Raw genomic sequence first — 9,906 nt, 5'->3', positions numbered from 1 at the left:
CGCCGTCTCTCCACCTCCGGCCACCATTTCTTCACCACTTCATCACCGACTCCTTGCCGTCCTAACCCACCTATTTTCGGCCTCCAACGACCACCGGAACAGCTCCTACGAGCTTGCTTTCCGATTTGAGTTTTCCGGCCTATTTCCGGCGTTTTCGCCGCCACCCACGGCCAACCACCACTTCCAATAGCTTCACAATCATCCCTAAACCATTCCCTATCAATCCTAAGCCCTGGTTTGTCCCCGTTCAAAAATGGGTAATTTATTACCCACGGACACAGTGTAAATTACACTGTTACGTTGCTTTTCCTCCGCCGTTTGCAACGCCGCGAGCTTTCTAAAAATACCGTATAGCGCTGTAAGTATTTTCCAAACCCTATTTACAGATTTAAATATATATTGCTCATTCAATAAATAGTTGTTGTTGGTTGTTGATTCCGGACTGAGTCCGAGGAGTTTCGGGGGTCGGATGGATGGAGGACGGAGTTGTCTGTTTTATTGATTTATGTTGTTGGATTATTTTATTATGCATTGATATGGCATTTCATGGTGCATGCACATGTGTTTGTGGGATTTGTGTGAAAAGCCTGTGTATTGGCGTGAGTGGTTTTACGGGTGCGTGTGTATCACGAGCCCAAGCCGGGATGGGTTATTATCTCGGTGGAGCTCCTCTGGTCACTCGGGAGCGGAATAAACTGAGTGATGTCCCCTGAGTTGTCGAGAGAGATGACGGGAGCGGGGCTAGGGGATGCTTGGCTACGAACGCGCCGGGCGCGGAACCGGGCATCGCCCTACTCACCGACTCCGTGGCCCTTTGCTGGCGAGGGCTAGAGGATGCTTGGCTACGCACGCGCGGGGCGCGGAACTGGGCATCGCTTGTTAGGTGTCACATGCGTGGTGGTACTCTGCGGTGTGACACTGGAGCCAGGGTGTGCGGATGACCCCTAGGGGAGGTCATGGTGCATACGGTTAAAAATTGGATAATGGTTTGTGAGGCCAAATGGGACTTTTGGCGTGGGCCAGATGGACTTCTGGCGAGATATTGGGCCGGATGGACTTCCGGCGAGATATTGGGCCAAATGTGACCTTTGGCGTGTTTTTTCGGAAAGGATGTGTTTTTGGGCCAAATGGGTTTTTTTTGGAGTGTGTGGAAAACTGTGTTTTATGGGCTTTGTGCATTGGGCATGATTCATGCATCTTGTTTGAGTTATATGTGTTTTTATCTGGTAGTGTTTGGGTTTTACTTACCTGCGGTACCATTCGTGGTTCCGTAGCTTTTGGTGCAGAGTTAGAGGATGAAGAGGAGGAGGCTGAGCCCGAGGATGCGGCTCTGCCGGGTTGCAGATGTTATCTTTTTATTTGTTTAAAACTGTATTTGTGTTTTGTAATATTTTATCTATGTACGTTTTAAATAGCTTGTATTATGTTAAGAAAAATTCTGGTACTTAGTTATATGACTTTCGTTATCCGCTGCGTTTTTCTTGTGCACATTTGTTGCCTTTGCACACACTTGGCACCCGTCGATAGGATGGTGATCCGGGTTGTCACCATCCGGACGTCTCGAATTCCCCGTGTTCGGGCATGGGGATTTTGGGGGCGTCACAAGTGTGGTCTATTGAGATATTTAATAAAATTTCCTTTGTATGTATTTAGAAGTTTTTGAATCCCTTTTCATAATTTTTTTTCATATAGCCCCGATCCCAAGCCACGTTAGAATCTTTTATGTTGACTGTTCTGATCCTAAGTAACTTGCTAAAAAGACTAGTGGAAATCTCATTTGTTAGTATTCTTATCATAAGATCAATGTTTGCTTGTTACTTATACATAATTACCTAAATTTTCATGAGAGTGTGTGTACAACCATTGTCAACTCCATATATAGAGCCCTTGCATGAAACACTATTATACTCATGAGTTATGGAATTGAACATTTTGCTTGAAACGTTCTTGATGTTGCATGTGTCAACGTTAGTGGTAAGATGGTTATGGCTTGGAGAACACACACGCATTCAATGGATTGCTATAGGTGGATTGATCTTGATGGGTTATTTGATTCCTTAAATTGTTTTGATATGTGATTCTGAAAAGTGTGACTTGATAGCCTTTACGTGTGATTTTCTTTGGTTACTTTCATTGTTTTGGACATAAAAATTGTTAGGGACTAGCAATGAGTTTATAAAAGAGCAAGTCAAGTCAAAACCCAGTCAATTTCAAAGGAGGAGCTTCATAGTATTTGAGAACAATTTGGATCAAGAAAAAAAATACAAAAGAAAATTGCAAGAAGTCCAAATCTGAAATTTGCTAAGAGATAATTTGGATATACTTTAATATTTTGACCATAATTTTTTACTCAGATATCGGATTGATGCTATTCTTAATGCATTAAAAAGCTACCTTAAATGGCTATATATTTGTTTCTAATAAGGATTTCCAAATTCAAACTCCTGAAGCACGTACGTGACTGCCAAGATTAATCCTAAAATTAGGCAATTTTTTTTATGAAAATATTAGGGTTTCTTTCATACCCTATATAAGTATATCATTAGTACGAAATAAGGAGGAAGAGAGGCACAAGAGGCAAATTTGAATAGAGGAGAAAATCAATTTCATGACTACTATTCGCTTCATCTTTCTCTAGAGATTCTTGTTATCTATTATATTTTTGGATAACTAAATTCTCAAGTAGGGTTAGAGATGAACTTGCACATTATATGATATTTCTAATTTATTTTTAATTCATGTATTTAATTTTCAATTGTTAAAACTCTTTTGTTTTATCATTCTTAATTCATTGTTGATAATTTCTTTTTCGAATAATCATAAAATTTATTCAATTTATGGATTCAGTCATACTTTTTGTATTGAATGGATTAGTTCTTTGATTATGTTTGAATCAATTATTTATCTATATTGATTTGGTTTTTTACTGCGATATCGCTGTCTGAGTATATTATCGTCGTTAGATTTTCTCAATATGGATAATAATTTACGTATTTTAAAAGTGGTGAATGATTTTTCAAAAGATTACATTTGATTTAATTTTGGTTTATAAAAATATACTTTCCAATTAGGAATTTCGAGAATTGAGTTCCTAATTGAGTTATCCAATGAATTCAGAATAATTAAAATACTGGATTTGTGCAAGGGATTTTGACGCTCTACTGTTCGATAAATTTGAGTATTTTTTCCGTCAATCACTTTACTTCAGTTTAATTTACAGTTAAAATTAATTTTTATTCTCCATTATTTATTTAATATTTTTTTTAGTTTCTTTGTTCTTTCTACTATTCTTTTAAATTATCTCTATGTGAAATCGATACTCTAAAACTGTGCTACAACTACCGCGTTATTCTCTGGACATAATTATAACACCACCTCATTCAGCACCCCTCTCAATCTATTTGCTAAGGTTTTAGCAATAATCTTATACATTACGTTGTACAACCTAATTGGCCTATAATCATTGACAGTTTTAGGCTCTTTCATCTTAGGAATTAAAGCCACAAAAGTATGATTAACTGATTGTAACATACCTCCACCATTGAGAAAATTAAGGGTTGCCTCACTCACATCATCTCCAATAGTATTCCAGTATTTAAAAAAAAAACTAGCCCCAGATCCATTTTGACCTGGAGACTTCAAAGGACCAATCATCTCTAAAGCCATTTCTATTTCCTCCCTAGAAAATTCCTTGTGCAACTTTCCATTCATAGACTCAGTAACCCTTCTGTCCATTTTAGGCAACTGTCAATCTCCTCTCTTCTAGGTTCTGCAGTCTTATAAACTTCAAAATAATGACACTTGTGAGCTTTCGCTATTCCTTCATGCTCAACTGCAATTTGGCCTGGGAGTCCATCACTAATATAATCTAGTTTCTCCTCCTCCTCTAATTTGCACATGTATGAAAATATTTCGTATTCTTATTCATTAACTTGTACAACACCTTTTTCGCTCTTTGTTGCCATTTTATACCTCCCTGTTCCAGTAGAACCCTCACTTCTCTTTTCATTTCTTTTATCTTGTCACTATTTTAAGACCCCTCTTCTTCTTGCAAATCTTTTATTTTCTTCGTTAACTGATCAATATTCTTCATTCTATTTTCGTCTTTCCCTTTAGCCCAATTACCTAGTTTACCTTCACATATTTTCAGGAGTTTCTGAACCCTCAACATAAGATCAACCTACTTGTCTCTATCAACCCACTTCTGCCTCATCAGTTCTTCATAATCCTCCTCAGTTGTCCAGCTAGCTTCAAATTTAAAAGAAAAGGATATTCGATACCTCTTATGGCTTGATTTAGCCATAGTCACTAAGAGTAGAGCAAGATCTGAAGTTCTTGCAATTATCCCCTTCACCCTTACCTCTTTGAAAATACCCCTCCAATTATTATTTACAGCACACCTATCCAACCTCTCTTCTGTATAAGAATTACTCCAAATAAATGGATAACCACAACACCCTAAATCAGATAGGTTGTTTCCCACAAGAGTCTCAAGAAATTTGCTCATTTGTAATTCAGCCCTCTGTCTTCCCTCTCTCTTCTCTTCTTGATACACAATCTTGTTGAAATCCCTAACCACACACCAAGCAAATTGATTTTTAGGTTTCAATCTGCCCAACAGATCCCAAGACTGGTTCCTCTTTGTAGTTTCAGGGTGTCCATAGAACCCAGTCAAACACCACTCCCTTTTAGATCTTTCATTCCTCATTAAAGCATTAATGTGCCACTGAGAGAAATTTAATACTTCAACCTCCTTTTCCTTTTTCCAAAACAATACTAGATCCACCACAAAACACCATTCCATCCTCAACCTCTTTTTCAACCCCTATAACCTCCTCCCCCTCACCTTAGTTTTAATAACAAGCACCAGATTGGGCTGTTTTTCCTTCACCATAAGGCAAAAGTCTTTAACTGTCCGAAAATTTCCAAACCCTCGACAGTTTCAATTTATTAGATTCATAATACCCGGTGAGGATGTCTAGTAGCCTCTGCCATACCTATGCATTGTTGTCTTCTAGTTCCGATTTTCTAGCTTTTTTCTCACCATCCTTCCCCACATTCTTCCCTTATTTCTCAATCATTGCACGTTTTGTTCCCAATGCTACAAGTAATATTTCACCACTGCTAGATCTCCCCCTTGCCCTTCTTTTCTAGCTACTCTTTTTGCTTTTCTTTTCTTTTTTTCACACTTCTCTAGTCACTACTCTACATCACCACCTCCTTTCCTTTCAACCCAACCCCCCTCTCGACTCCTTGGATATCCGTAATTAACAATACCTTTGTGTTTAAAGTGACCATACTACAAACATATACATTGCAAACCTCCTCACTCCCTTCCACTCTCTCGATCCCAATAAGATCCCCACCCTTCTCTGCTTCTTTCCCCTCACCCTACCACCAATTCCCTTTCATTGCCCTTTCTTTTCTCCCTCACCCCTACTTCACTTTGCATCACCTTCACTCCATCATCTTCCCCCGAGTTCTCCCTTTGACCACCAAATGAATTCATACCATCATAACTATATTCGCCTTCAGTACCCTGCCTATAGTTCCCTTTCATCAATGGCCTTCTTCAATTATCAACGATTGCTCTTAGCCATGGACCATATTGTTTCTCACCTAATCATTCCTTCATATATTCCTAGGTGTCATGCACAATCCTCTCACAACTAAATTAGATTTTTGGTAGTTTCTCATATTGGAAAGGGATCCAGAATCGATCCCCTCCCATCGTCACTCTTCCCCCCTAGCCAACAGCTTTTTGAGCTCACATTCTACTTTAACTCTTAACATCCTCTCCCATGCCAAACTTTCTTCTTGCACATCAACCTCTATGACCTTTCTAATCGTACCACCAATCTGTTCACTCATCCCCTAGCTCATGAAACCTAGAGGCAAATTATGTATTTGGATCCAAAAACATGCTTGATTAAAAGTCCAGTTTACTCATTTGAGTATTTCCATCAAAGTTCTTTAATTCGATAGGGGATAACCCTTTTTGAAAGCAGTAATGGAGAGGTTGGGTTTGGGGAAAGATGGATCAATCCAATTATGGGATGTGTGACTTCAGTTTTGTATGCAATTTTGATTAATTGTTGTCATGGGGACACTATCTTTCCAACAAGGGGTTTAAGATAAGGAGATCAATTGTCTCCTTACTTATTCCTTCTGTGTGCAAAAGGCTTAAGTACATTGATAAATGAGGTTGTCTTAAAAAATGAACTAAAATGGGTATCAGTTGTGGGTGGCACAAAAATCACCCATCTTCTCTTTGCTGACAACTGCATCATTTTTGGAAGAGTTAATTGGGTTGAATGTAAAAAGATATGTGGAATTCTTGAGTTTTATGAAATGGCATCCGGTCAAAGCCTAAATAAACAAAAGACTACTACGTTCTTTAGTCCAAATGTGAAGCTGGCAGTCAAGAACAGAATTGTACAAGAAATGGGGCTAGAGTACCATCTGATTGTGAAAAGTACTTAGACTTGCTAGTGATGGTGGGAATACCTAAATACAACTCCTTTATAGGAATAAAAGATAGAGTTTGGTAGAAGGTAAACAATTGGAAAAATAAGTTTTTATCTCATGCTGGAAAGAAAATATTATTGAAAGCAGTAACTCAAGCAATCCCTAACTATCATATGAATGTCTTGAAATTGCCAAAGAGATTGTGTAAAGAAATGACAGCAATAATGGTAAGATTCTGGAGGGGCTATAAACAAAATGATAGGAAAATGTAATTAATGAATGTATGTGGATTGAATGTATACTTAAGGAGATGATTAGTTTTATCATTTAGGATAAACTTTGTACTAGTGGCTAGTCAATATAATGAGGAAGGTTATTTTAAGGAAAAAAAAAAAACTTAATTGATAAAACCTTTTAGGCTGGGTTTGGATACAACTCTTCTTGTACGATAAGAATATTATCTTCATAACTAAATGCTAACAAAGAATGTTTCATCTATTTTCACAAAAGACAAATTAACGTCTTTCTTTATTTTGCTTTTTAGACGAATGCAGCTTTTTCAATTTACAAAGGATGCTGACATTGTTGAGTAATATATTTTTCAGCTTTTTTGGTTGCATATTTTATTTTATTTTTATAAGTATATATTTTCTTATTTACTAATTATCTATTAAATTTTATTTAAAAATAATACTTAAATTATTATAAATACTATGCAATCATTGGTGGAACCAACAACCCTCAAATCTCAAAAAAGTTAAAACCATCTCATTTCACCTCTAATCCAAACACACATAAAATCATATCATCTTATCTTATCTCAACTCAATAATCTCACTATTATTCATAAACCATATCAACTCATCTCATCTCAACTTAGTATCCAAACCCCACCTTAATCTTATGCCTGATTCATTTAGTGAAATCTTAAAATAATATAATTAAAAAGTATAATTTTAAGAATAAACGTATCATAAAATTTACAATATATGAATACCCAATTTCAAGTATTTTTTTTAACTAATAACGATGTAAAACTCGGCAAATGCATACAATAACAACAGAAAATATTAGTTACATTCATAAAAATATTTTTCATATTGATATATTATTCAATCTGAACTGAAAAAAGACATCTGATTTTCATAGATGATGTATTTCTTTGTTTAATAGGTATGATTATGTTCATGTTCATAGATGATGTTCATGTGCAATGTGATGAAGGGAGTTTATGATGTTGAAACAATAGAAACTCTTGCCATTCTCAAGGATTTGGAATTTATTTCTCCTATGGGCATTCAAATGTTCATAATTTAAAGTGATTCACAAACCATTGTAACTGAATGGTAGTGATGAGAATTTGTCAGCACAAGGAGCTATTCTAATTGATATCAAGTAAACATCTACAAAATTTTAAGTTGTTGAGTTTTGTGACACTTGTTGTGAAACAAATTCTAGGACTTAGGTTGTGTTTGGCCACAAGAAATTTTTATCTCAAACATAAAATTTTCATCTCATCATTACAACTTTTTCAAATCCACATACAAAATATAATAAACAATTTAATTTTTTCTTAACTTTTTTAAATACCAATACAATAATAATATTAAAATATAATATTCTAATATTTAATCTTAAAATTCAAAATTCTCATATGAGAATTCTTAGTGGCCAAGCAGAACTTAGTATTATTCTGTGGGAAGATAGAGAGTAGTTCTTCGAGAGGGAGAGCAGAAATGATAAAATACGGTCGTTTGATACCAATTATACGGTGATTCTCTCAGGCGATTGCAAGTAGAATTTTTCCTAATAACTGATAACATAATAGTTGCTTATGAAGTGTTGCATTCGATGAAAACTAGACAGAAGGGGAGAGTGGTGTTGAGAATCAAATTAATCTGAACTAGGTGAATGAATATGAATTTGTTGAATGAAAAATATAGAAAACAGAGGAGGCAAAAGGATCTTGGTAAAACTATTGAAACTGTAATCAATGAATTTTATATCAGACTTAAGTCCTATTTATAATACATCAATAGTACAATAACAGAATAACTAACTCTCCTCTTCTAACTTTCTTTCTATTTTAAGCCTTTCTTCTTTTATTTTTAATTCCATGCTTTCAATATGAGATGGAAGACTCCAACACCCCCCCTCAAGATGAACATGGATGTTAATAATGTTCATCTTGCGAAGATTATGATGAAAAAGTAAATATCCGAGAGGCTTTGTAAATATGTCTGCTAGCTAAAATCTTGATGGAATATGGAAGAGTTTAAGAACATGCTGCAGCAATTTTTCTCTAATAAGATGACAATCAATCTGGATATGCTTTGTTCTCTCATGCTGAACTGGATTTGTGGCTATGGACATTGTTGATTTACAGTTAGTATATAGCAAGGCTGACTGTGAATGATTGATATCCAAGTCTTGTAAGGCATACAAAAGCCATTGAATTTCACATGTTGTAGTTGTAAGGGCTCGGTACTCTACCTCTGCAGATGATCAACTGATTGTAACTTGTTTATTTGATTTCCATAAAATCAATGAGTTGCCAAGAAAAATTACAAAACCAGTGACACTTCTTCTAGTATCTACACAATCTGCCCAATCACTATCTAAAAAACCCTTTAGTTGTAGATCTGATGAGGATGGAAAGAAAAGACCTTGCCCTGGTGTAGCCTTTAGATACCTCAATACTCGAATGGCTGCTTGATGGTGGCTGACAGCAGGTTTTGCTAAAAACTGGCTGAGCACTTGGACAGAATAGGCTAAGTCAGGCCTAATGAGAGTTAAGTAAAGTAATCTGCCAATAAGTCTTCGATAACTTGATGGATCTTCATATAAGTTGGTATCATTTGCTGATAACTTGAGGGTAGATTCCATAGGAAAGGCAGCAGGTTTTGATCCAGTTAAACCAATGTCTTCAAGTATGTTAAGTATATACTTTCTTTGGCATAATGAGATACCATTTTTGGACCTTGCAACTTCCAAGCCAAGAAAGTATTTCAACTGTCCTAAGTCTTTAATAGTGAACTTTTCATCTAAAAAGGTCTTCAACCTTTCTATTTCCAGAATGCTATCACTTGCCAATAGCACATCATCCACATAGACTAATAGGGCCATAAAAGAACTCTCAGATTTCTTAATGAACAAAGAACAGTCAAAATTACCCTGAACAAATCCATAAGAAATAAGAGCATTGGATAGCTTGGCAAACCATTGCCTAGAAGTCTGCTTTAAGCCATAGAGACTCTTTAGAAGTCGACAAACTTTCTGTTCTCCTTGGACAGTCAATCCAGGAGGCAATTCCATGTATACCTTTTCATGTAAATCACCATGCAAAAATGCATTATTTATATCTAGTTGATGGAGATGCCACTGTTTGACTGCAGCTACAGCAAGTAATAATCGAATAGATGTAATCTTGGCCACAAG

The sequence above is a fragment of the Carya illinoinensis genome, chromosome 14, assembly GCF_018687715.1.
Source record: "Carya illinoinensis cultivar Pawnee chromosome 14, C.illinoinensisPawnee_v1, whole genome shotgun sequence".
Taxonomy (NCBI): domain Eukaryota; kingdom Viridiplantae; phylum Streptophyta; class Magnoliopsida; order Fagales; family Juglandaceae; genus Carya; species Carya illinoinensis.
Note: the sequence above shows the minus strand (reverse complement) of the source record.